The sequence below is a fragment of the Monodelphis domestica genome, chromosome 4 (genome assembly GCF_027887165.1).
Source record: "Monodelphis domestica isolate mMonDom1 chromosome 4, mMonDom1.pri, whole genome shotgun sequence".
Lineage (NCBI taxonomy): Eukaryota > Metazoa > Chordata > Mammalia > Didelphimorphia > Didelphidae > Monodelphis > Monodelphis domestica.
In genome coordinates, this window is record NC_077230.1 from 249,601,010 (window position 1) to 249,625,206 (window position 24,197).

General features: G+C 34.7%; 1 protein-coding gene across 10 annotated transcripts in view; it reads right to left on the bottom strand.

The window, feature by feature from the left end:
• Nucleotides 1–24,197, bottom strand: part of GRIA4 (glutamate ionotropic receptor AMPA type subunit 4) — a 478,222-nt gene that overhangs the window by 261,759 nt on the left and 192,266 nt on the right. The gene's annotated exons all lie outside the window — the stretch shown is intronic.

The following is a 24,197-nucleotide window of genomic DNA, read 5'->3' on the forward strand; positions in this document are numbered from 1 at the left end:
AAGATTTAGACTGTTCTTACATTTGTACTTTAGTAGGTAAAGAACCTGAGATTAGTACCTAGGAAGCAAGAAATAAATAACTGAGAAAGGAAATTTGAAGTTGGTGTACTTTCTCTTTCAGAGGCCACATCTAAGTTGAATTCTTATCTAGATTGACTCTACCCCATTCTTTCTTTTCTTTTATTTATTTGTTAGTTTCTTATCTTTTATTTTTTATGGGACAGTTGTTTTATTCTTACACACAAAAGAAATTCTAAACATAAAAGATCACTATATACACTGAAAGAATAACTTAAAAAGAGGATTCAGTAAGTTAACTATTGTTTCAACCTGCTGGGAGGCCGATGGACTTCATTGAAACATATGTAGAAACTCAGCTCTATACTGTTTCACTCAACATCCATATCCTGACATGCCAGTTCAGGGATTTGGTCCAAATTTATAAGTAGTTGACTTAAAGGAACTCCTTTTGCCATCAATCACTTTCATTCCATGGACCCGGGATTTCTGCAACTCTCAAGTTCAGAAGATCCCCTACAAATCTTGGCAAATTGTCTTTGTGGGGAAAGTACATTTCCTACTCAGGAAAAAAAAAAGCACACACACACAAGTAGAGAGGGCAGACAGGGACCCAGGCAAAACTCACTGGTGGAGTACCCCTTCTTTAACTGATATGTGTGAACAATTACCATTATCTTGAGGTAGGGAAGGGTTAGCCATGGAGTTATATGACGTCACTTGGAGGGATGAAGGAAGAGAGCCTGCTGGTAGCTATTTCTTTTTTTCCCATTTGAATAAGTTTATTTAGTCAATTTAGAACATTATTCCTTTCTTTTAGAGATGTTTTTGCTGATATCCCTGGGACTCTGTCCATATAGTAAGTGTTCTGGTATATCTGTTCTTCTGAGAGATACTTTAAGATTTGAAATATTTCTACAAATTTATCCCTTGCTGGAATTTGTTTTAAAAGTTCATTTATGGGATCTGAGTTTCTTTTTCTAGATATAGTTGAGGTACCTTTTTTCAGAATAACATCTTTGCTTATTCTAGCTGTACTGGTGTCTATGTACACCTGGAGCCTTAAGCATATAGGGAGGGATTGCCAAAGTGATGTGAGGAATACAAGGGGGAAGATCACTACTACCTGGGTATATCATGGAAAACCTTATGTAGTACATAGCATTTAAGATGGACTTCAATGGTTTAGATAGAGGAGGGTATTATAGGCTAAAGGCTCAGTATAAGAAAAATTATAGATGTGAAACAGCCTGTCATGTGTAGGGAGATGATAAGTAAATGATCACAAATATTTAGGATAATCAATGGAGAGAAATTAAGATCTTTGAAACTTTGAGTTTATCATAGATTATTTGAAAGAAATGGGTTGGAGGATGAAGATCTAGGGGAAATATAATAGCTATCTTCAAGTATTTAAAGAACTATTACATAGAAAATGATATAAAAATGTTTTGTTTGGCCTCTGAGGTCATAACTCAAAGCAGTGAGTGGGAGTTCCAAAAACTGCACACTTTTGCTTTAGGTTAGGAAATGTTTTCTAACAATTAGAGTTGTACAAAAATGTACTGGCTCCCTTGGGAAATAGTGGACTCCTCGTCACTGAATACCTTCAGGCAGAAATTGTATTACATTTTATTAGATAGACTTTAGAAGAGATTCTTGTTACAAAATAGATTGAACCAGGTGATCAATCATTAAAGTTCCTTCTACTTCTAAACTACTGTGATTCATTTCATGTTTTATAGCATTACTAGACTGATGCATTAAGGAAATTCCAAATTGTAAAATTTTGATTTATTTGTGTTTACTTTTTTAAAATTTTATACATTTCCACATAAGTTTTCTAGTCTCATGATCCACATTGCCCCCTCTCTTCTTCCAGAGGTGACAAGCAATTCAGTCTGTGTATACCTTATTTTTAGCAAGACACTAAACAGACCTCTCTCCATCCAATATACTCTGCCTGATGTAAGTTAATATATGAGATCCATCCCACTTTTGCTCTTCTCATTAGAATAATTCTAAAATCCAGCTGCTGATGGAGTAAACTCCTTCTTCCACTCTAGTTATCTATTTTTTTCTCATTCCTATTCACCCCATCCTTACCCAAAGCCCAATATTCCCACTTTAAATTATGCCCTCTAGAGTGTGTGCTCTCCAATTAATGCACTTCCCTTAATCTTAAATTTCTTCCTATCTCACTTCTATCTTTTGCTACAAACAGATCCACCTTTCTCCTGATGACACTATTTAATGGCCACTCTTTCCAATATTTTCTCTTCTAGTTCCTAATTAAGTAAGAGTAAGAAGAACATTGCTACTTCTAGAATCTCCTTCTTTCACTATCTCTCACCTAAATTGTCTTTTGAAGTTCATGCTATCATAGTCTATCACTCAGTCCAGATTTCTTTTTTTTTTTTTTAATATATTTTATTTGATCATTTCCAAGCATTATTCGTTAAAGACATAGATCATTTTCTTTTCCTCCCCCCCACCCCCCATAGCCGACGCGTAAGTCCACTGGGCATTAGATGTTTTCTTGATTTGAACCCATTGCTTTGTTGATAGTATTTGCATTAGAGTGTTCATTTAAAGTCTATCCTCTGTCATGTCCCCTCAACCTCTGTATTCAGGCAGTTGCTTTTTCTCGGTGTTTCCACTCCCACAGTTTATCCTTTGCTTATGAATGGTGTTTTTTTTTCTCCTGGATCCCTGAAAGTTGTTCAGGGACATTACACCGCCCCTAATGGAGAAGTCCATTACGTTCGATTATACCACAGTGTATTAGTCTCTGTGTACAATGTTCTCCTGGTTCTGCTCCTCTCGCTCTGCATCACTTCCTGGAGGTTGTTCCAGTCTCCATGGAACTTCTCCACTTTATTATTCCTTTGAGCACAATAGTATTCCATCACCAACATATACCACAGTTTGTTCAGCCATTCCCCAATTGATGGGCATCCCCTCGTTTTCCAGTTTTGGGCCACCACAAAGAGCGCAGCTATGAATATTTTTGTACAAGTCTTTGTGTCCATTATCTCTTTGGGGTACAGACCCAGCAGTGCTATGGCTGGGTCAAAGGGTAGATATTCTTTTGTCGCCCTTTGGGCATAATTCCAAATTGCCCTCCAGAATGGTTGGATCAGTTCACAACTCCACCAGCAATGAATTAATGTCCCTACTTTGCCACATCCCCTCCAGCATTCATTACTTTCCTTTGCTGTTATGTTAGCCAATCTGCTAGGTGTGAGGTGATACCTCAGAGTTGTTTTGATTTGCATCTCTCTGATTATAAGAGATGTAGAACACTTCTTCATGTGCTTGTTAATAGTTTTGATTTCTTTATCTGAGAACTGCCTATCCATTTCCCTTGCCCATTTATCAATTGGAGAATGGCTTGATTTTTTTATACAATTGATTTAGCTCATTATAAATATGAGTAATTAAACCTTTGTCAGAGGTTTCTATGAAGATTTTTTCCCAATTTGTTGTTTCCCTTCTGATTTTAGTTATATTGGTTTTGTTTGTACAAAAGCTTTTTAGTTTGATGTAGTCAAAATTATTTATTTTACATTTTGTGATTCTTTCTATATCTTGCTTGGTTTTAAAGCCTTTCCCCTCCCAAAGGTCTGACATGTATACTATTCTGTGTTTACCCAATTTACTTATGGTTTCCTTCTTTATGTTTAAGTCACTCACCCATTTTGAATTTATCTTGGTGTAGGGTGTGAGGTGTTGATCTATTCCTAGTCTCTCCCACACTGTCTTCCAATTTTCCCAGCAGTTTTTATCGAATAGTGGATTTTTGTCCCAAAAGCTGGGATCTTTGGGTTTATCGTAGACTGTCTTGCTGAGGTCGTTTTCCCCCAGTCTATTCCACTGATCTTCCTTTCTGTTTCTTAGCCAGTACCAAATTGTTTTGATGACTGCTGCTTTGTAATATAGTTTGAGGTCTGGGACTGCAAGGCCCCCATCATATGTGTTTTTTTTCATTATTTCCCTGGATATCCTTGATCTTTTGTTCTTCCAAATGAACTTTGTTATGGTTTTTTCTAAATCAGTGAAGAAGTATTTTGGTAGTTCAATGGGTATGGCACTAAATAGATAAATAAGTTTGGGTAGGATGGTCATTTTTATTATATTGGCTCGTCCTATCCATGAGCAGTTAATGTTTTTCCAATTGTTCAAGTCTAGTTTTAGTTGTGTGGCGAGTGTTTTGTAGTTGTGTTCATATAGTTCCTGTGTTTGTCTTGGGAGATAGATTCCTAGGTATTTTATTTTGTCTAAGGTGATTTTGAATGGGATTTCTCTTTCTAGTTCTTGCTGCTGAGCTGTGTTGGAGATATATAGAAAAGCTGATGATTTATGTGGGTTTATTTTGTATCCTGCAACTTTGCTAAAGTTGTTGATTATTTCAATTAGCTTTTTGGTTGAATCTCTAGGATTCTTTAAGTAGACCATCATGTCATCCGCAAAGAGTGATAACTTGGTCTCCTCCTTGCCTATTCTGATACCTTCAATTTCTTTATCTTCTCTAATTGCTACTGCTAGTGTTTCTAGTACAATGTCAAATAGTAGAGGTGATAATGGGCATCCTTGTTTCACTCCTGATCTTATTGGGAATGCATCTAGTTTATCCCCATTGCAGATGATATTAGCTGTTGGTTTTAGATATATACTGTTTATTATTTTTAGGAATGACCCTTCTATTCCTATGCTTTCTAGTGTTTTTAATAGGAATGGGTGTTGTATTTTATCAAAGGCTTTTTCTGCATCTATTGAGATAATCATGTGGTTCTTGCTAGTTTGCTTGTTGATGTGGTCAATTATGTGGATGGTTTTCCTAATGTTGAACCAGCCCTGCATCCCTGGTATGAATCCTACTTGATCATGGTGAATGATCTTTCTGATCACTTGCTGGAGTCTTTTTGCTAGTATCCTATTTAAAATTTTTGCATCTATATTCATTAGGGAGATTGGTCTATAGTTTTCTTTCTCTGTTTTTGACCTGCCTGGTTTTGGAATCAGTACCATGTTTGTGTCGTAAAAGGAGTTTGGTAGAACTCCCTCTTTGCTTATTATGTCAAATAGTTTGTATAGTATTGGGGTTAACTGTTCTCTGAATGTTTGATAGAATTCACAGGTGAATCCATCAGGCCCTGGGGATTTTTTCTTAGGAAGTTCTTTGATGGCTTGATGGATTTCAATTTCTGATATGGGATTATTTAAGAATTCTATTTCCTCTTCTGTTAGTCTAGGCAGTTTGTATTTTTGTATATATTCATCCATTTCTCCTAAATTGGTGTATTTATTGCCATATAATTGGGCAAAGTAATTTCTAATGATTGCCTTAATTTCCTCCTCATTGGAGGTGCTGTCCCCCTTTTCATCTTTAATGCTGTGAATTTGCTTTTCTTCCTTCCTTTTTTTAATTAGATTGACCAGTACTTTGTCTATTTTGTTTGTTTTTTCAAAGTACCAGCTTCTTGTCTTATTTATTAAGTCAATAGTTCTATCACTTTCGATTTTATTAATTTCTCCCTTAATTTTTAGGATTTCTAATTTGGTTTTCTGCTGGGGGTTTTTAATTTGATCGCTTTCGAGTTTTTTCAATTGCATTTCCAATTGATTGATCTCTGCTCTCCCTTGTTTGTTAATATGAGCTTTCAGGGATATGAATTTGCCTCTGATTACCGCTTTGGCTGCATCCCAAAAGGTTTGAAAGGATGTTTCGCCATTGTCATTTTCCTTGATGAAATTATTAATTGTTTCTATGATTTCTTCTTTAGCTAAACGGTTTTGGAGTATCATATTGTTTAATTTCCAATTGGTTTTAGATTTGGTTTTCCATGTACCATTACTAATCATTATTTTTATTGCCTTGTGATCTGAGAAGGCTGCATTCATTATTTCTGCTTTTTTGCATTTGTGTGCTATGTTTCTGTGACCTAATGTATGGTCAATTTTTGTGAATGTGCCATGTGCTGCTGAGAAGAAGGTGTATTCCTTTTTATCCCTATTTATTTTTCTCCATATGTCTATTAATTCTAATTTTTCTAAGATTTCATTCACTTCTTTTACCTCTTTCTTATTTATTTTTTGATTTGATTTATCTAAATTTGATAATGGTTGGTTTAAGTCTCCCACTAGTATGGTTTTATTGTCTATTTCTTCCTTCAATTCTCCTAGTTTCTCCATTAGAAATTTGGGTGCTATATTATTTGGTGCATACATGTTGATTAATGATATTTCCTCATTGTCTAGAGTCCCTTTTAACAAAATATAATTACCTTCCCTATCCCTTTTGATCAGGTCTATTTTTGCATTGGCTTTATCAGATATCATGATTACCACTCCTGCCTTCTTTCTATCAGTTGAGGCCCAGCAGGTCTTACTCCATCCTTTAATTCTGACCTTGTGGGTGTCAACCCGCCTCATGTGTGTTTCTTGAAGACAACATATGGTAGGGTTTTGGATTCTAATCCATTCTGCTATTCGTCTACGTTTTATGGGTGAGTTCATCCCATTCACGTTCAAAGTTATGATTGTCATTTGTGGACTCCCTGGCATTTTGATTGCCTTCCCTAATTCTAACCTTTTCTTCTTCGGCTCTACCTTTTAGTCCAGTGATTTACTTTGAGTCAGTCCCCCTTGTCCCCTCCCTTGATGTTTCCCTTTTTAGTCCCTCCCTTTTGTTCCCTCCCCCTCCCCCCTCTCTTGCCCTCCCTTTTTGTTCTCCCTCTCCCCCTCCCCCCCTTGGTTTTCCCTTCTCCTTACCCTTGTTGGGTAAGATAGAATTCAAGATCCCAATGGATCTGGATGTTTTTCCCTCTCAGAGTTGATTTCCCTGAGATTGAGGTTTAAGTAAACCCCCCCCCCTCTCTTCCTCTCCTTCTTATAGGAGTTTTCTTCCCCTCCCCTTCCCCTGTGAATCTTTGTGTGAGAACCATTATTCTATTTGGTCTTTCTTTACCCCCTATTTATACATTACATTTTCCCCACATATTAGTATATATAGGTTGATATAAATGTAGTCCTTATAGAAGAGAGTTTGAGTAAAAGAAGATAACATTTTTCCCCTTTCCTTAATATTTACCTTTTCAGGTATTCCTTGCTCTTTGATTTTCGGTATCAAACTTTCCACAGAGCTCTGGTCTTTTCTTTGCAAAAAGTTGGAAGTCTTCTATTTTGTTGAATGCCCATACTTTCCCTTGGAAGTATATAGTCAGTTTTGCTGGGTAGTTGATTCTTGGTTGGAGACCCAGCTCTCTTGCCTTTCTGAAGATCATGTTCCATGCCTTACGATCATTCAGCGTAGAACTTGCAAGGTCTTGTGTGACCCTGATTGGCATTCCTTTATATCTAAATTGTCTTTTTCTGGCTTCCTGTAGGATTTTTTCTTTTGTTTGATAGCTTTGGAATTTGGCAATTACATTCCTGGGAGTTGTCTTTTGGGGGTTTAGTGTAGAAGGTGTTCTGTGAGCTCTGTCAGTGGATGTATTGCCCCCTTGTTCTAGAATCTCTGGGCAATTTTCTTTGATTATATCTTGTATCACCATGTCCAGTTTGGTGTTTATTTCTGGCTTTTCTGGGAGTCCAATTATTCTTAAATTTTCTCTTCTCCCCCTGTTTTCCAGATCTATCACCTTGTCGGTGAGATATTTTATGTTCTCTTCTAATTTCTTGGTGTTTTGGCTTTGCTTTATTAGTTCTTGCTTTAAAGCCTGGTTTTCTTTTACAGTTTGGTCAAACTGGTTTTGTAGATGCGTGAATTTCTTTTGCATCATTTCCCACTTTTCCTCCCAGAGGGCTTCCATCTTTTTGGTCCTTTCTGATTCAAATTCTTCATGGGTTTGTGGAGAGTTTCTATTTCCTTTGGAAGATTTTGGAGAATTTTCTTGTATATCTTCTTCTATCTGCTCTGTATTTTGTATTTTGGCTCCATAGAATGTGTCCAGAGTCGCCCCTTTCTTCTTATTTTTCTTGGTATTTTGGGGCTTCGGTGCTTCTGTGGAGTTTGTCATCTCTGAACGTGGAGGATTGGCTTTTCTTGTCTTTGTCTGGTGATCAGAGGCTTTAGTCCTGGGCAGATGTTGGTTCTATGAGCGTTCCCTGGGTTAAACTGAATATGCCTCACTGGAACTGGAATGGAAGGGTCGGACCACGAGGCCACACTCTCCCCCTGGCTCGATTTCCGGAAGTTGCCTTCAGAATCCCTGGCCGTGAGGCTGTTTCGTCGGCCTGCGGGGGGATGGGCTGCCGCTTCCCCAAGCTCAGAGAGCACAGACTTTCACTGAGACTTGGATAGCAGGATCCAGCCTGTGAGGCTGTCTTGCCCCCCCTGAGGGTTGCTGTTGTTTTGACCAGCTCTCTGCAGCGGAGGCCCCAGGCAGTAACTTTCACCCGGACCGACCAGCTCTTTGCAGCGGAGGCCCCAGGCAGTAACTTTCACCCGGACCAACAGGCTCTCTGCAGCGGAAGCCCCAGGCAGTAACTTTCACCCGGACTGGGACTTGGGTAGAAGACCCTGAGGGTTGTTGTTCCTCAGACCCTGCTCTCTGAGCCCGGCGCGGCTGCCGCTTCCGGGAGCCTTGGACTCTGCGCTCCTACCCCTGAGGTCCGAGGGATCTCGGGTTCTGGCTTTTAAGGGGAGCCGTACCTTTTGAACCGGGTCCAGGTCCAGTAGGAGGGTTCCCAGGGTCTGTGCTGTTGATCGTTTTGAATTTCGGCGCCTTAGGAGCTTCTAGTTTGAGATCGGTCGGGAAGGGTTTTCCGGAGATCTGAACTTCAGCTTTCTCTAAGCCGCCATCTTAACCGGAAGTCTGTCAGTCCAGATTTCTGATGGCTTTATTGACATTCCTAGGTTATTCCCCTTTCTTCTTCATTAAATTTATAATCTGGATCACTTTCTTTCTTTCCACTCCAATTCTTTACTTCATTGAGAGGATGTTGATTTATATTGTTGTTCCCTCAAATACATTCTAACTTTCCAATTACTCATTCTGTTCAGGTCCCATGACCTGCCACTACCATTCCATTTTGGTAACTTAAAGAGATGACTGCACTCTTGATCTTGCCATCACTTACAAATGTTCTATTTGCATGTTCATGAATTCTCAAATTACTTCATCTGATCATAATCTTTTATCATTGTTTTAAATATATGTCTTACTTGTATCAACTAACTCAATTCCTTACCTCCATAATGACCTCCAACAGTCTCTCCCATTCTTGAAAACATTCATATTCTATCATCTATCTATCTATCTATCTATCTATCTATCTATCTATCTATCTATCTATCTATCTATCTATCTATCATCTCTATCATCTCTATATTGGCTAATGATCCTTTCTTCCCAATATCAAAGTCTTGCATCTGAAAAACCTTATTCCTATTTCTATTGTCAAATTCTAAGGATTATTTGTAACAACTATCTCTTTCAATCCTGTTCACAGGTTTGCCAAAAAGAGATAAAGGAATTCATGAAATTGTGCTGATTGAATTCACTTCATATGTATTTCAGCTAGGCATTTACCAAAATATCACAATACTTTTATTCCTTCCTAATTGATGCCCTGTCCTCCTTACCAAAGTTATTACTCTAACATTTCCATCTCTCCTCAGCCCTCCCAAGGTCCTTCCTCCTCTCACTCTCAGCTAAGGACCATGCCTCATGCTTTTTTGAAAAACAATGATGGCTTACTGAGAACTCCCTTTTCCACTTTACATCCCTCTGGCATCATTCCCCACTATTTCTTTCTTCATTAAAGACTCTGATGAAGTTAGCTTTTCTTGCCAAGTTGAATCTTTCTACAGGATAATTTGATCCCATCCCCCTCTTAACTTGTATGTCTTATTGTCCCTTTTGTCATTAACATTCCTATTTAAACTCCAATTTCTTCCATGGAAGAACATTCTTTAAACAAAACCCCCCACTTAACCTTACCATTCATCTTATAACTTCTCTTTCCTTCCCAAATATTTATACTCATTTCCTCAAATTCCTTTTTCATTTCCTCTCACTTTCTTCTAAACCTCTGTCTGGCTTCTGTCTTTATAATTCAACTGATACCTACTGAAATTAGTTTGTCTGAAGTTACCAGTAATTAATCTCTCTCTCTCTCTCTCTCTCTCTCTCTCTCTCTCTCTCTCTCTCTCTCTCTCTCTCTCTCTCTCTCTCTCTCTCTGTCTCTGTCTCCCAAACTTTACTGTCAGTAAGGGTGTCATTATCCTCTCAGTCAACTTTCTTCAGAATTTTAGACATGCTTGATTATTCTGTCCTCACTCATACTGCATATTGCATAGTCAATCAGTAACCAAATCTCATCATTTCTATCTTTATAACTTTTCTTATCCCTTCTAATTCTGGGTGATTCCCTATATTAATTATTTCCAATTTATCCTTTATATAGATTAAATGTTCATAGTTATTGATATACTGTTTCTCATTAGACTGTGAACTCCTTAAGAAAAAGTACTACTGTCGGTGGAGCTATGAACTGATTCGACCTTTCTGGAGGGCAATTTGGAACTATGTCCAAAGGTCTATAAAACCAGGTATACCCTTTGAGACATTAATATCACTACTAGGTTTGCATTCCAAAGAGATTAAAAAAGAGGAAAAAAACCTACTTATACAAAACAATTTATAGCTGCTCTTTTTGTGGTGGTAAAGAATTGGAAATTTAAGGGATGTCCATCAATTTGGGAACAGCTAAACAAATCATGGTATATGATGGTGATGGAACACTATTGTGCTATAAGGAATGATAAATAGAATGATTTCAGAAAGAGCTAGAAAGACCTTCTTCATAGACTGATGCAGAGTGAAATAAGCAGAACCAGGAAAACACTGTACACAGTAACAGCAATATTGTAGGATGAACAACTGTGATAGATTTAGCAATTGGGAATCCAAAGATCCAGGACAATTCTGAGTGACTTAGGACAAAGAATGCTATCCACTTCCACAAAAAGTATTGTTGGAGTCAGAATGCAGATAAAAGCACACCATTTTTTCAATTGTTTATTTGGGTTTATTTTGGGAGGATTGGGTTTTATAAGATTACTCACAAAATGAACAATATGTAAAAATAAAATTAATAAAATTAAACAATAACAAGCACTGTCTTTTAAGTTTTCATACATCTCCAGCACTTAATATGAGCTCAATATATAGTAGGAACTTCATAAATATTGATTGATTGGCTGGAATAAATCACATCTCCACTCACATAGACACGATCCTAAGTGCGATCTTAATTACATAGTTCCTAAACTATTAAAATAATCTTCTAATACTCTCTGCCTCAATATTTTATCCTCACACACAAAAAAATCCTACACATGGCTGACGATGTAAAGTTCCTTAAGTCCACATTTGATGCTTATTTCCTCAAGAAATCAAGGGTTTCTGTTACTTTAGGATCAAGTACAAAGTAGTCTGAAAATTAAAGCTCTTAACACAACCTGACCCTTCTCTCTTTTCTAGTATTCTCACATACTATTTTCCTCTATATTTTCTACTACCCAGCTATCCTGGACTAACTGCTGTTCTGAACACATTTTATTACATATTCTCTTGGGGGAGGTTATGTAGAATTTTACGAGCTAAACAAAAAATTTTATATCTGATTCTTGGAATCAATAGATAGATACTTTTCCTTTCTGGGTTATAAAATTCTTAGCAGAGGAATTCAAGAATAAATTAGAAAATGTGATTTTACAGAAGGAGATTTTGAATAGTTTTGACATGTAAAGTTTCCTAGAATACTATAACTTACCCCTGTGTAACTTTTGTATTTTTATTAAAAGATTATTTTGGAGGCAGGTATGTGGTTCAGTGGATTGAAAGCCAGGCCCTGGGTTTAAATGTGGTCCTAGACACTTCCTAGCTATGTGACTCTGGAAAAATCAGTTAACTCCCATTGTGTAATCCTTACCACCACTCTTCTGCTTTGGAACCAATACACAGTATTGATGATAAGATGAAACGTAAGGTAAGGATTGATTTTTTTTGGAGCAATTATTTCATGTCCTTATGTGGGTAGGTATCTTGAAGTATATTCTCACAATAATCATTCCTATGAAAATTTTATCATATTTTATCATGTCTATTTCTTTCTCTTATATTGATCATTATGCTTTAACCCTTAGGCTAATGGCTTCCAATATAGGTGTATATTTTTTTGACATGTAATGCTCCATCTCTATTCCTTCAATCAAGTCTTTTCTGAACAATCCAGTCATGGTGTACTGAATAAGTTCCAAACTACCAAATAACTGTGATACCAGTGATATCATATGTTTGTGTTTAGTTCATTACATCAAGATTTTAAGCTCTTTTGTAAATCTAAATTTATGTGTATCTAAATCATTATATTTTTTATTTAATTTTTACCTTTTAATCTATTTTATCTTTTATTTTATCTTTACCTTTCCTATAAACTTGTAATTTTATATTACATATAAATAAAATATTTAAGAAGGTAAGTTATATTTGTAGTTTTATCTTTCTTACAAGATTACAAATGTCCAAAGAGCAAAATATGTTTTCTTAATTTTTGATTCCTTCTCTCCTTGCAAACAGTCACATCTACCCAGAATACATTCAATAAATTATTATGATTTAAGGTCATCTGATATATTGTTTCCAGTTCCCTTCCTATTATTTTTCTCAAAATTATTGCTCTTCTACATTTTTGAACTTTTTATGTAATACCTATATTCCTTGATAGTATCAAATTTTAGAATTTGAAGTGGTAAGGTGATAAGAATTTGAGATGTTGAGTGAGAGGTCTTGAATTCAAATCCTAAGGATTGTCATTTACTACCTGTGTGATCTTGAATGAATTATTTAATTTTAATTGAGCCTCAGCATCTTCATCTATTAAAAAAAAATGTTGTAATTCACTTCCTATGTCCTTTCAGCTATGACTTTTGATGTATGTTTTCCTTTTCCTAAATTTTAGTTTAAGGGAGCAGTAGGGGACTCTGTGGATTGAAAGCCAGGTCTACAGATGGGAGATCCTAGGTTCAAATCTGGCCTCCAGACACTTCCTAGCTGTGTGACGCTGGGAAAGTCACTTAGCCCCCTTTGCCTGGCCCTTACTGCTCTTCTGCCTTAGAACCCATACAAAGTATTGATTCAAAGATGGAAGATAAGGGTTTAAAAAAAGACATGAATAATTATATTTACAGGCATTCTCAAGAAAGGTGAATGAGTGTGGATATGTGTATGTTTGTCAGGAAGCAAATATAGCATTAACCAAATTCTTTCCCCCAAAGTGAATTGCACCATCAATGCTTAATTTTAAACAACAGAATTCCTACAGAAGATTCTAAAATGATCAGTTCACAGAATAAAATACTATTTTCTATTCCTTTAGGTTACCACAGCCATCTGACGATGATGTAAATTTTGACTCACATTCACTTTGAAAGGTAAATACAATTTCTTGATACAGATTCTTAATAACGTCTAGGAAATAACAAGTCATAAAAACCCTTAAGAACAAAAAGACATCAGGATAAGATTAGAGTCCCAATGCATTTTATAAAAAGAAAAATTAGAAAGAATGCTTCACAATCATTTGGTGGAATCACTCAATGGCAATTTAGCAGCTATGAAAATTCCTAACTCATTGATGAATGTACAAATCACTTTCGTGCTCAAACTTGAGCATGATCCAACAAAATCTGAATCTTCAGACCCATGGTACTTCTTATCTAAGTTAAGAAACTGTTTATCTTGCTATTTCCAAAGAAATGTTGACATAATTAAAGAGTGTGCTTGACAAAACCAAAGTTTTTTTTTTTATAAGCAAACATTTGGAGAAAATTATAATAATTTTAAGTTCATTAGATGTCAAAAATATTTTGATTGACTAGAAATATAATTCCTTCAGAAATTTTTAGGGAGAGGGCAGCTCAGTGGTTCAGTGGACTGAGAGTCAGATATAGAGATAGGAAATCCTAGATAAAAATTTGGCCTCAGACACTGCCTAGTTGTGTGACCCTGAGCAAGTCACTTATCCCCCATTGTATAGGTTTTACTGGTTTTTTTTGTTTGTTTGTTTTAGAGCCAATACATAGTATTGATTATAAGATGGAAGATGAAGACTAAAAAGAGAATAAGATAGAAATCATTAAGGAGTAATACAATTTGGGAAAAGTTTCCTCCAGGTAACTGACAAATTTCATAAAAACTGAAAACATGCTCACAAGCAAGTAATTATAGACAACCTTAAACTTTAGCTAAAATTATATCTACTTTATGAAAGTCGAATTCAACTTGAAAACATAAAATTAGACTAGAAAGGAAGGACAGTACGAGAGAAAGAATATTGACTTTTTCTAGTCCTTCTTAAAACTAGTGTCTTTGGTTTGTTTCCTATTTATTCTTTATAAAGCATGTTTGTATATATTTGTTTATGTTGTCTTTCCCATCAGACTGCAAGCTCCTTAAAGACAGAGGGCATCTTTTGCTTCTTTTTGCATTCCCAGTACTTAGCACAATGTTGGGCACAGAATAGATATTTAATAAATATTGATTGATTGGTTTGGGACTTGTAGACCCAATTATTTTACTTCAAGAAAGTCAAATCACTGACCGGGGCTATACTTTCCTAAGCTCTAAAATAAGGTGGCTGAATTTGATATTTGATGATCTTTAAGTTTCTCTCTTGCTCAAACTTTCTAAGGCTGCTGTCTTTTATGACTCAGATGGAAGCATCCTATCTCCTTTATGACAATTAGTCTATATAATCATTATTCATTTAACGTAAAATATGTTCATATGTTCGTGTCAAAAAACAACACAATCAGATTTAAATAACAAATATCTCTTTGTTCTTACCAAATACAAAATTTGGAATAACTAAACCATTCTATCAAAAGATTCTTCCTATAATCAAATCTTGGTCTCAAGAAATGTAAGAGGTGTTGATTCTGAACAGTTATTCAATATCTTTTCATTCAAGGTACATGATCATTTCTTAGAAGGTCTGTCTTTTGCAATTTTTATGTGTAAGGAAAAAATTACATAAGTTTAATTAGAATGACTAAAGATAATTTATACCTTAAAATGGACCAGATGACAATGTAAATGAGGTGAATTAACAAAATAAGATGAGATACAGGTATATCTATTATATGTCTTATAGATTATAGTGTATAACAATTCCTATAATCTATATACTATATAAATTAACATATATCATACTTTTTGTTTTTGATACTATTAATTTTATGTTATTACAGGGAAAATTGAAAATGAAAAGTTTTAGAAAATAAATTCCATCACACCCTACACCAAGATAAATTCAAAATGTGTGAATGACTTGAACATAAAGAAGGAAACTATAAGTAAATTAGGTGAACACAGAATAGTATACATGTCATACCTTTGGGAAGGGAAAGACTTAAAAACCAAGCAAAACTTAGAAAGAGTCACAAAATGTAAAATCAATAATTTTGACTACATCAAATTAAAAAGTTTTTGTACACACAAAACCAATGTAACTAAAATCAGAAGGGTAGCAACAAATTCGGAAGCAATCTTCATAAAAACCTCTGACAAAGGTTTAATTACTCAAATTTACAAAGAACTAAATCAATTGTACAAAAAAATCAAGCCATTCTCCAATTGATAAATGGGCAAGGGACATGAACAGGCAGTTCTCAGTCAAAGAAATCAAAACTATTAATAAGCACATGAAAAAGTGTTCTACATCTTATAATCAGGGAGATGTAAATCAAAACTCTGAGGTATCACCTAACACCTAGCAGATTGGCTAACATGATAGCAAAGTAGTGAATGCTGGAGGGGATCCAGCAAAGTTGGGACATTAATTCATTGCTGGTAGAGTTGTGAATTGATCCAACCATTCTGGAGGACAATTTGGAACTATGCCCAAAGGGCGATAAAAAACTGTCTGCCCTTTGATCCAGCCATAGCACTGCTGGGTTTGTACCCCAAAGAGATAATGGAGAAAAAGACTTGTACAAAAATATTCATAGCTGCGCTCTTTGTGGTGGCCAAAAATTGGAAAATGAGGGGATGCCCTTCAATTGGGGAATGGCTGAGCAAATAGTGGTATATGTTGGTGATGGAATACTATTGTGCTAAAAGGAATAATAAAGTGGAGGAGTTCCATGGAGACTGGAACAACCTCCAGGAAGTGATGCAGAGAGAAAGGAGCAGAACCAGGAGATCATTGTACACAGAGACTGACACACTGTGGTACAATTGAAGGTAATAGACTTCTCCATTGGTGTCAAAGCAGTGTCTCTGAATAATCTGCAGGGATCTAAAAAACACTATCCACAAGCAGAGGATAAAGCAACTGCTTTACTGCAGGGGTGAAGGGGATACGACTGAGGAGAGACTCCAAATGAATACTCTAATGCAGATACCAACAACATGGAAATGGGTTCGAATCAAGAACACATGTGATACCCAATGGAATTGCACATCGGCTATAGGAGAGGTGGGGGGGGGAGGGAAGAAAAGAAAATGATCTTTGTTTCCAATGAATAATGTTTGGAAATGACCAAATAAAACAATGTTTAAAAAAAAAAGAAAATAAATTCCAAAACCCAATTCCTTCAGGAGGCCTACAATTACATTGTTCCTTACTCTAATAATGTTTGCATTTTATACTTACTTCATATGTATTTCGCACATACCTGGCTTCAGCTCTCAAGTAAAATCCCAGTTCTTCAGAATGTGTTTCCCAATTCCTTCACTCTGTTATTACCTCCTCTCTATCATGTTTATAACTTACTTTGTGCATATCTGTCAGCATATTATCTCCCCATTAGATCATAAGATCCTGGAGGGCAGATCCTATTCGTTGCCTCTTTATATCCCCAGCATTTAGCATAGTACCTGGCATATTAGAGACACTGAAACATTGTCTAATCCATCAGACTATAAGCTCCTTGAGTGATAATTTTTTTTTCATTTTTTAATGTATCCTCCCTGTGCCTATTACAGGACTTGATATACAATAAACATTTAAAAATATTTGTTGATTGATATAATCACCTGTGAAATAAATATAATACAAGATTTTTATATAATATATAATATTTGATTAGGCATTCAATATGCATATTTTGGATAGGCAACACAGATACATAATGAGCTAAACAAACATTAAATATGAAGAAAAGAAATAGTTGATCATCATTATCATGGAAGTAACAAAATTACTGGTGAACTAATAATTAACTGGTGAATTAGGGCAAAGTAGAGAAATATGGTTGTATAAATATGTAAATATGCAAATTGGTAAAAATAAGTAAATTAGATGAAAATTCAAGTATTACATAAATTTTGACCAAGGGGATTCACTGTTAGATATATAACCAAAGGAGATCCAATTTTAAAAGAAAGTCCATTGTATCCTAACATTTATAGCAGGAATTTTTATAGAAGCAAAGACTGGAAACAAAGCAAATGTTCATTAGTTAGGGTATCACTAATAAAATTATGGTGTATGAATGTCACTGAATGTTACTGCATTGTAAAAAATATGAATGTAAAATGTAAGAAAACTAAAGAAAAATGCATGAATGGATACAACATGAACTAGGAAACTAGAACCAGGCAAACAATATATAATATAACTAGAAAATGAAAATAGTAAGATTAATAATAACAAACTTAAAATTGATGCTATATAATTATAATGATCAAGCTTGACCCTGAAGAGGAGATATAAGAATATGCCTCCCTCTTTCTTTCCAGAATGAAGTAATTATGGATTTTGAATATTGAACAGTTAGACCTAAAAAATATAACTATTAATTTGGCTGAACTGATTTTCAACACATTTTTTTTTGTTATATAACAGATGTCTCTATCTCTGTCTCTGTCTTTGTCTCTGTCTGTCTGTCTGTCTGTCTGTCTGTCTCTGTCTCTCTCTCCATCCCTCTAGGGGATGACAGGTAAAATCATATACTGGGGAAGTAAAGGCAATATAATAAACAATAAATCCATAAATCAAAATTTAAAAAATCAAAGACATTAGAAGTGTTTCAAATTGCAGCATTAGTGAAAACATCAACACTGATGGCTACACAGAGATCTAAGATAATCAAAGAAGGATGAGAAAATGTGTTCTAAGGGAAAGTTTCATCTACTACCCAGCATATAAAAATGTTTAATTACTCTGTTACTTTGGAGGGCTGATTTTTATGTTAGTCTGAATTATTGAAGCCCAACCCCTTTTTTTCAGAAATTTATGAATAGTTCTGAAATCTGCTATAACAAAAAGTTTTTCTTCATTCCTCTTGTTACCTTTATTATTACCTTTATATATAGACCTTATATATACCATGCATATTCCTTTATAATATTTCCCAATCATTTCCTTGTCCTTTATTTCCTCCATTAATGTCCTTACCCAGTTTATAATAACTTTAATCTTGTGGTTATTATAATTTCATTTCTCCTTTCTCTTCAGCTTCTCACCACTTCACAGCTTCCCCAAACCACTCCACACATTTCAGCAACAGCCATCATTCTCAAGCATCCGCTTGATTATGGGTGACAGATGTGTGACAGAAAACAAACAACTTTTTTTTTTAATTTCCTGAGGTATCTGATTTATATGAAGCATCAAGAAGACCCACTGAAAATTCAACATTTAAAAGCAACAATGAAGAATGCTACTAACACTAATAACTTTACTTTGGACATAATTTCCTATGGTTCATACTGTGTCTTTATGAGAGCAATAAATCAGGTGCATGGTGATAAGTTTCATTTGACTGTGCTTTTGGTGGGCCTTGTTTTAGATAAGTAAGTGGTAAAAAAGGCTGTTTTTTATACACACACACAGAGATATGTGTTTTAAAACCCCATTCTTGTCCTTAATAGTTGTGTAACCACAGTTTAGATCATAAGCATTGAATAATAAGAATGATAAATAATAAATGATATTTTTGTAAGCAGAACAAAAAGACTACTAAGACATTTTCTTCCTGCCCTTGTTTTTTTTCTCCTCCCTTCAACAATAATAATGATGTACAGAAAATATTCAACTCCAATAAGAAGATAGATGTGCTCTCTAAATTTAAAAAATCCTAAATCTCTTTACTTAGAAATATGGGTAAAATGCATTTTTTATTTCTTTGAAGGCTTTTTAGTTTTAAAATTTGAACAATATTTTGACCGTATACAATTGTGAATGAACATTTAGATCTTTACTCTTGTAAGAATCATTCTCTACTCACTTATAATCAAAAATAGAAAAAAATTTAATACAGAATCTCTAGTTTTCAAAGCAAAATTTGATTTTTTGCAAATTTACTTTATTGCCTCTATACCAATGGCAATTTCTATTAATACATAGGTAATGCCTTTTATTTAAAGAAACTTTGTTTTCCTCAACAACAATAAATTTAGAAGATAATTGGCACACATACATATTTTAGTTTTAGTACTAATTTGATGTTACCACCAGGAGTTGGCAGTTTTCTTCTGTGCTTGCCTTTGTCATCCTCCATATGTAATCCAGTAATGAAGCCAACACCTGTGGCCATAAAAAGGTCCATACTCAGCAGCTACAGGACTCAGATGACCATGATGAAACAAATTTCTAAAGAAGCAGCATTTGGACCTGTGGCTGGTTTTCTTGTACAGTTCTTTCAAGGACAGTTATATCTGATGTAGTGCTGGGCATTGTATGAATTCATTTTTATCCTGCAGGGATAAATCTATTTTCTAACCCATGGGCACTCTGACCATTTCTACTTCAAATTAAGGTCTGAGGTCTCCACAGAAACATCTACTTGGGGTTTTCTTAGGACTTCAAGCAGGTTTGACACAAGAAATATTTTACCCTTAGCCATAACATTCAGCCTGGCTGGATAGTTTGTTCACAGATATGAATACTCTTCCTCTGACCCCATTCTGATGTGTGTTTCTTTGTTAACAAAAATAAAATAGGACCAGAAGTAAGGATCATTGATATATGAACCTGGTAAATTTGAAGGAAATATTGACAGAAGACTTTCAGTTTTCATTTAGAGTTTTTCAAAAGCAAGTTCCATTCCTATTAGTTTTTATAATCTTGACTATAATTTTGTCTGACTGTAGAATACATGTTTTTCTTTTCAAGAATATAAGCTCCTTGGAGGCAGGGGTTATTAGGTATTTATCTCTGTATCCTGGGCATATAGCACATTGTTCAAGTGTTTTCTAGGCATTTAATAAGTATTTTATTCATTGTTTAAAGGAATGAACCTTGGAATCTCTAGTTTTCTTTTCTTTTTTTTTTCTTTTATTTTCTACCTTCCACATGAGGCCTTTCCTGATTCTCCTGGAATTAGCTACCACTCTTTCTGAAAATAACTTTGCCTATAGTTGTGCTTATCATGTAAATTTTTTTCTCTTTTCCTTCCTTTCCAGTAGAACATAACCTCTCTAGTGGGAGGACTGTTTTATTACTGCTTCATATTCTTTGATTCTGTAATAACATTTTGTAATATTCTGTAATTCTGTAATAATAATTTCCTTGTGGTTCCATCACCAGGACTCACTATTTCTCTGTAACTCATTTTCTCTGGCTATCCTCCATATCTAAAATTTTCTCCTTTTTCATCTCTGGTTACTGGGTTCCTTTAAGTCCTAGTTAAAATTACATCTTTTATAGAAAGCTTTTCACAACTAATCTTAGTTCTAGAAGTTTCACTCTTTTAGTTATTTCATAATTCTCCTATATATAGCTTTGTACATATTTGTTTGCTATGGTCTCCCTGATTAGATTGTCAACTCCTTTAGGGTAGAGACTGTTTTGAATATTTGTTGTATTGACAGAGCTTAGCACAGTGCCTGGCAAATAGTAAACAATTAATACATATTTATCCACTATTGATTAGTATCTTCAATGCTTAGCACAGTGTCTTGAGTAAGCACTTAAATATTGAAATTAATAATTTAAAGCAATTACCATGGCAATTTTCTTCATTCAGAGTTTAGTCACCAAGCACTCTTGATCATTCTACAGCTATAATGAGGCATGCCACATACTCTTTTGTAATTGTTAGAAAGAATAAGATTTGTGAAAGAGCCATCACTTGCTTTTCCTCTTTGCTCTGTTTTTGCACTTGAGGTGAACTTCCCCATGTCCTAATCAACAGGATTATTTTATTTGCCAGCAATTCTTTATGTTCATTTACTAATAGTAAATATTTTCTATACCCTTTCATATGCCACCTTTTGTTATCTATTGCCTATTTAATTTTTTTCAAGTTCTATTTTTGAGATTATATTTCCTTATGTCGCCACTTATCTCATTAACACTAATTTTGTGCATTTTTACTTCACTCTCTTCTCTTCACTTATACTAATATAGTCATTTCTATGGTGAGTTATACATTTATGTCAATTAATATGTTGTGTTTTACATATTCTTTACACATCTGGTTATAATCCTGGGGCACAACATTCATAAAATGCATGCTCCAATGAACACTGCATAATCAGCACCTGAACAATAAAGAAAAGGGGCCTCAGTTTGTCAGCATTTTTAATGGTCTGGAGAAAAGGAAGGAGAAAAATCAAACAAGCCAAAGAATAGGTAGGTAATTTAGATTTTAAGTTCAGTGATAGAAAAGTAGTGACAAGTCTTTTTTTACTTAAGAGAGCGAATCATATAAAATTCATACAATTTTTTATCCAGTTTCTTATATGATTTGGAAAGATGGAGCAGTAATTAAACATTTATTATGGGCCAGACACTGTGCTAATCATTGGGGATACAAATACAAGAAAAAATGTTCCCACACTGTAAAAGAGTTCCCATTTTAAAAGGGAAAGACAATACATAAAAAGAAGCTAGAGAGAGAAGACAGGGAAAGAGGGTCATACATGGGGAAAAGTTGCTAGAGAAGTAAATAGAAAAGCCTAGCTTGTCAGGAATGGAGCAGAGAGTGAAATGAATTTATGTGGCATAGGCACTAGACAAAATAATGGTTCAGGCCAATGACTTATGAATCAGATGAGGGGACTGCAAAGTGGAGGCATCTACAGAGTGGTGAAATTAAGTAAGTATAAAAATGTAACCAATCCAAGTTTAATGGAGATCTGGTTACTACTTTCTCATTTCATAAGCAGATAGAGCTTTTGGATTTGGCCTCTGAAAACCTACTTTCCAGTGGGGATATTTTCAACTATAACAGATTTAAGCAAGGACTAGGATGGCAGTGTGAGGTAGTAGGAAGGGGGAAATATCTAAAAAAGAAGTTATAAGAAATGTTAGGTCTATACAACTAAGGTATTTTCCCTTCCTACCACCATATCATTTAACAAAACAAGAGAGAAGGAATAGAATTTAATAGATCCTAAAAAAATAAAAGGGGAATGAAAAGGGAGGGGGTAGGGAAGGTGAGGAGGGAAGCAATATTAGGCAGTAAGAGTGTATGGGGTAGCATAAAAAGACCCCAAAAGAAAACTAAGAGAGAAATAAGAAGGGAGGGGGGAGAAAAGAAAGTAAAATAAGGGTGGGGAATAGGGAGACTGATTAAAAACAGAACATTGGTGTAGAAAGAAATATTGAAAAAGAAAAGGGAAGGACAAGGAGAGAAAATCAAAATGTTGGGGAATACACAGGTAGGAATCATAACTTTGAATGTGAATGGTATAAACTCACCCATAAAGAAGAAGCAAAAAAAAAAGAGTGGCTTAGAAACCAAAATCCTACCAGCTATTGTTTACAAGAAACACACATAAGGCAGGTAGACACACAAAGGTTATGGGTCAAAGGCAAGAGCAAAATCTATTGGGCTTCTAATGAGTAAAAGAAGGCAGGTGTTACAATTATGATATTTGACAAAGTCAAAGTAAAAGTAGATCTGATTAAAAGAAATAAGGAAGGTAATTACATCCTGATAAAAGGCAGTGTAGACAACGAGAAAATATCAGTACTAAACATGTATGCACCAAATGGTATAGCATCCAGATTTCTAAAGGAGAAACTAGTGGAGCTCAAGGATTAAATAGAAAATAAAACTATATTAGTGGGAGACCTGAACATTCCTCTATCAGATCTTAAATAAATCAACCCAAAAATAAACAAGAAAGAGATAAGAGATATGAATGAAATCTTAGAAAAATTAGAGTTAATAGATATGTGGAGATTGACCATGTACTAGGGCATAAAAATATGGTAAACAAGTCCAAAAGAGCAGAAATAATAAATACAAACTTTTAAGATCATAATAAAATAAAAATAATAATTATTAAGGTTACATGGAGAGAAAAATCAATAATTAATTGGAAATTAAAAAATATGATTCTCCAAAATCGGTTAATGGGCAAATCATAAAAACACTAAATAATTTCATTGAAGAAAATGAAAATGTTGAAACATCTTTTCAAAATCTATGGGATGCTGACAAAGCAGTACTAAGGGGGAAATTCATATCCTTGAGTTGATATATTAACAAATTAGGGAGGGCAGAAGTCAAAGAATTGGGCATGCAAATTAAAAAACCAGAAAGTGAACAAATTAAAAATCCGCAGATAAAAACTAAATTAAAGATCCTAAAAATTAAACAAGAAATTAATAAAATTGAAAGTAAAAGAACTATTGAATTAATAAACAAGACCAGAAGCTGGTACTTTGAAAAATAAATAAAATTGACAAAGTACTGGTCAATCTAATAAAAAGGGGAAAGAAGAAAACAAAATTAATAGTATCCAAGATGAAAAGGGAAACCTCACCTTTAATGAAGAGGAAATTAAGGCCATCATTAAAAGCTATTTTGCCCAATTATATGGCAATAAATATGGCAATCTAGGTGATATGGAGGAATATTTACAAAAATATAAATTGCCTAGATTAACAGAAGAAAAAATAACCCCATATCAGAAAAAGAAATTGAACAAGCCATCAAAGAACTCCCTAAGAAAGAAATCCCCAAAGCTTGATGGATTCAAAAGTGAATTTCTATCAAACATTCAAAAAACAACAAATCCAATATTATACAATCTATTTGACAGAATAAGCAAAGAGGGAGTTCTACCAAATTCCTTTTATGACACAAATATGGTAATGATTCCAAAGTCAGATAGATCAAGAACAGAGAAAGAAAACTATAGACAAATCTCCTTAATTAATACAGATGCAAAAATCTTAAATAGAATACTAGCAAAAAGAGCCCA